The sequence below is a fragment of the Babylonia areolata genome, chromosome 9, assembly GCF_041734735.1.
Source record: "Babylonia areolata isolate BAREFJ2019XMU chromosome 9, ASM4173473v1, whole genome shotgun sequence".
NCBI lineage: Eukaryota > Metazoa > Mollusca > Gastropoda > Neogastropoda > Buccinidae > Babylonia > Babylonia areolata.
In genome coordinates this window covers 41633954-41638953 of record NC_134884.1, presented here as the reverse complement: position 1 = coordinate 41638953, position 5000 = coordinate 41633954, and the positions used below count along the sequence as shown (strand labels likewise).

The window sequence follows — 5000 nt, the reverse complement described above, 5'->3', positions numbered from 1 at the left end:
TGTATTCTGTCCAAAGGCTATGAGAGATTCTTCCACCAATTCATACGGACCCATTCATACATTGATACAGCTGAATCCAAATTTTTATTTTTGCATCTGTGCGCGCGTTTTTTTTGTTGCACTGGCCATCTGAGGATTGGTGTCTGTACATGAACAAAATAGGGGGAGTTTGCATTATACTCCCTGTTTGGTGATACATATACTTACCATGTTAAACTGATGCAAAAGCTACAAGCGCTGAATCATTCCTATGGCCAAGGCTCTCGACGCCATCTTGTCCTAAGCGTGTTCATTTAGCTTTATTTTGTTGCATGCGGTTCGATTTTATTTTGTGTACTCGATTAGAGTCGATCCTGTCTGTCCTTTCTCCTTCGGGCCTCGGAACTTTCGCTGGGTGCTTAAGCGCGGTTACCATGCCTCGTACATCATCCCACGACAGCAGAAACCATGATGCTGGGATCGAGACTCGGCAAGAGACTCTCCCAGGCCCGGAGCTCATGGATTTTCCCGATCTGGTCGGGACCGCGGCGATGCGTCTTTTGACGCTGATCGCAGAAGCGACACTCGTCCCATTAAAACGGTCATGAAGGGGACTGGGGGGAAAAGGGTTATGAGCGTCACCTCCCAAGATGTCCCAGCAGGAGGCAGGAATAAGGGGGAGTGGCAAGTCCTCTCTTGGCGGTGGGGACTCGGGGCTAGGCACGAACTCTCCAATGGAGGCCGTGCCCGGCCGTTACCCTGGTCCCCACGCTGAGACGGCCCTCAGGGGCTCCATTGCTATTTTCCCTCCTCCCTCCACTGCCGAGTCCCCTCCCCCACCTCCATCTGTGGGGAAGAAAGTTTTGGTTCCGGGGAGGGAGGGGGACCTCTACTTTGCCCACCCCGGGTCAAGCCACCCCAGTCTCCCCACGGGAGGGGATTCGGGGCGCGTGGCCACCTGCTTTGCAGGTCTTCCCGCTATCCGGCCGGTCTCACCTGCTGGGGGAGGCACGCACGTGTCAGGCGGTTCCGGGCAGTCAGCCCGCCGGTCTTCTGGCGGGACTGACAACCAAGTCGGACCTGACCTCCCTCCGACTTGGGCCAGGTTTTTCCCTTCATGGAGGTCAAGGTGCCAGTGACCCTTGGGGGTGGATCACAGGATGACTGGCGCCCACGGGTGGTTTCCCCCATTCTACCCGTACTGGGGCGCACATATGGTGCATGTTGGTTGCCGGGAGGACCAGGGGCCAACCCCTCGTCCTCTCCCCCCCGGATCCAACCCAGCACATCTCACAGGGTGACACACACGGCCTCGACAAGTGGGATCGACTACGTGTCGGTCAGGTCGAGCTCCTCGGCCAATATTGCCACTCAGTCCACAAATCGGGCCTCTGTCACCCCACAGGTGACCTCCACGGTCACAACGGCCTCCTTTTCAGGACTGACGGCTGCCGAGTCGCCCTGCTCGGCCTGGGGGAGCCTGCAGTTTCCCCCCCTCCAGCCCTCGGTCCTACAGGGAGAAGAGTGGGTGTTTGTCCCCTCACAGCACTCATGGGTCCCTCTTGCATCCAGGGATGCACTCACTGAGAAGGTGTGGCACCCGCCATCCCAAACGTGGTTGGACCTACGGTCCACGCACTCCCCGCCCTCTTCAGGCGTCAAGGAGGTAACAGCTGCTACCATGATCCCCGCTCGTGATCGTCCCAGCTCGTCCCGCTAGGCTGACCACAGCTCACAGGAAGCCCCAGCGGGTACATCCACTTGCGATGGCACCCAGCCGGGGATGGACTAGGAGCAAGAGTGGGAGCCTCTGTCTTCGGAGGAGGACGAACAAGTGGATGAGCACTCTTCGTCCCCATCCCAGGATGACAGATTGAGCCCACGCCTCCCCAGGGACCAGCCTGAACCAAACTCGGACTTAGCCGAGCTCGAACTGACCCTCCCCAATCAGGTCACGCATGCTGAGTCAGTTCCTCAAGCTACATTGTCACCCTTGGCCCTCCTTAGGCAATGTGACTCCACAACAACCAGACAACTCAGAGTGCCAGAAATGGCGCAGGAATTGCTTAATAAGCCAGCCTGCACTGTTAGGGGCGCTGCTTCCATCCCTCCTCCAGGCAGGGAGTCTCTCTGTGCCCCGGGCGCCTTCCCCCTGGGCAAGTTCCTAAAAGACTTCTCCAAAGGCGGGATGTGGTCCTTGTACACACAGGACCACCCTGCCTACATGGAAGTGGAGCCCTCTGTGTAGGACAGGATGTTGGTCTCCCAGCGCAGCATCTTCCCCATTTCAGTTAATCTATCTTTTAAAACGTTAGCAGAGTGGGACAGATTGGTCCGCCGCTGCCTCCTCGAGGTTTCCACGGCTTATACCCTTTTCGACGCTTTCCTCCACAGGGCCAATGAGCTGTGGGAACAGCGTCCAGTTAATCAGGACACGGGGTCGCCTTCCTCTGTCCGTCCAGGCCTCTTCGCCGACCAGAGGTTAAACACCTTTGGCAATAGGGTAGTCTCTGGTCTCACAGCGGCCGCAGACACAGCTACCAGCCTTCACTTCAATACTGTGCTGGCTCGGCATGATGCCGTTCTCCACCTCTCCAACATTCCATTAGAGGAGAGGGCTGCCTTGCGGTCCATCCCAGCGCAGCAGCACTCCTTCTTCGGCCAGTATGCGCCCCATTTCGTCAGCCACAGGGCAGAGACGAACAGGGAGGTGGCTTCATATTTAGCCCACACCTCCCAGGGGCGCCAGGGTTCGCTGCCATTGAAGAGACCAGCCACCAGGACCCCTCCATACGCCACGCCACCTAGGTCGAAGCGGCGCGTGCAGAATCAACAGCAAAGGAAACCACCTCATGTCCGTCCAAGCCAACCGGCCATGCCCAAGGCCAGAAGGCAGCACCCCCAGTGACTGGGCCCCAATTCAGCACCACCAGTCGTCCAGCCCCTCCAAGCAGGAAACTGCTCTGGGGCTCAACGACTGGACTGTGTCGGTGCTAGAGTCGGGGTACATGCTGCCTTGGGCATGGGACCGCCCCCCTCTCCCAGACCCACTCCTCCTCCTTATGGGCCCAGCTCTGTGGGGCAGGACAGCATCTTAGAGACACAGATATTGCACCTACTCCTCATAGGGGCGATATCTCAACTCTCGGACCCAGGCCCCCGTTTTTACGTCCGGTTGTTCGTGATTCCAAAGGTCTCGGGAGGGTGGAGATCAGTCTTGGATCAACAAATTCCTTCCTAAAATCAAATTCAAGATGGACACACAGGCGCAGGTTCGAGAGACCATTCAGCAGGGTGACTGGGCTACCTCTATCGATCTGATATCTATTGATACTGGCTCAGCCCTGGTATCTGGACCTCCAGTCCCTGACAAACGTTCCACCTCTGGAACTCAAAACCAAACCTCATCTGCTGAGGCAGCCTCGTTCTGGGATCCCTCATTCCAATCCTCAGCTGCTCCACCTGCATGCGTGGCTACTGTGCAGTCTGAACTGTCAGCACCACCCTGAAGTCTTCGACCCCTCAGTCAGCCTCTGTATTGGCTCCTCTGACCTCCTCTCTGTAGTCTCCAAAGCAAGGAGGGCGGGTACTGAGGCTTTATATGACTTTCGCTGGAAGAAATGGTTGTGGTGGTGTATGGCTAAGGACGTTCCCCCAACTAACCCTATGAGCATGCAGCTGGCCAACTTTCTGGCTCACTGCTCCTTGGTTCTCAACCTGTCTGCTAGTTCTGTGTGAAGGTACAGGTCTGCCATCTGTACCACCATCAGACAGCTAGGTGATCCTTCCTTTGAAGCGGATTTCCTGCTCAGAGAGGTGGCTAGGGGTGCCTCTCTGAAGGAAGCTAGAAACCCCAGGAGAGTGTCCCTGAGGGACTTATTCCTGGTGCTTGATTTCATTCGAAAGCAACCCTTCGAGCCTTTGGGTACTATTCCTGTCGACTTACTTAACCTCAAGACCACTTTCCTTCTGTTGCTGGCCACAATGAATGCCACAAGATCTGGCCTTCCACAGAGATGGTTCCATCACCCTCCATTTCCTTCCAGAGTTCCTGGCTAAGAACCAAGACTGAGAGGTCCCTTCCCCCTCTCTGAGGGTCAGACCTTTGTCTAACATTCTTGCCCAGAGATGATGAGGATAGGCATCTCTGCCCTGTTCGGTGCCTCAGATACTATTGGGATAGGTCTCGCCACAGGCATTCTTCTCGACACATCTTTTCATCTCCCTCAATGAGAATTTTCAAGAAAGACATTGCTGCAGGCACCATTTCCCGCTGGGTTTCCCAAGTCATTCTTAGAGGCTACTCTCATGCTCACAGGGATATCAACTGTCTTAATCCCAGAGCACACGAAGTGTGGGCCATAGCCACTTCGGCTGATTTCCAGCACTCGGTGACACTGCAGCATGTCTTGGAGGCAGCCTTCTGGCAGTCTGAGAATCCCTTCATCAACTTAGGGATTTCCGTATGACCAGGGCTGACGGTTCCAAGGGGATTTTCTTTGTTGCGGCTAACGCTGCCGTCTCGGTTACAAGGGCTCCCCATACGAACCAGTAGGTGTTGCCCTCCTCCATTTGCTTTAAATTCTGCATCAGTCTGACATGGTTCAGTATATGACACCAAAAGGAGGAGTTTGTATTATACTCCCTGTTTGGTGATACATATACATACCATGTCAAACTCGAATGCCCGCCCGTCTGTCCCCGCTTCTCTGCCGTGGTTTTCATAGGGCATTTTCTCGATGGCCACAGAATGATTCAGCGCTTGTAACTTTTACAGGCGTTTGATTGGCTAAGAGCGGACCGGGCAAGACGGGGTGTCTTTGCACCATTAGCTGCACGAAACTGGCCAAGCAGAGCAAACTGATAGGCCTAGTTTGCATCAGTTTCACATGGTACAGTATATGACACCAAATTAGTATTCATCCAAGAACCACACACACACACACACACACACAATGTGTGTGTGTGTGTTTGAGAGAGAGAGAGAGAGGCAGAGAGGTTGAAACTGCGAAGCTGAAATG

General features: G+C 55.1%; 1 protein-coding gene across 1 annotated transcript in view; it reads right to left on the bottom strand.

The window, feature by feature from the left end:
- The window catches only part of LOC143285643 (uncharacterized), a 23807-nt gene that overhangs the window by 6105 nt on the left and 12702 nt on the right, over window positions 1-5000 (bottom strand). The window lies entirely within an intron of this gene.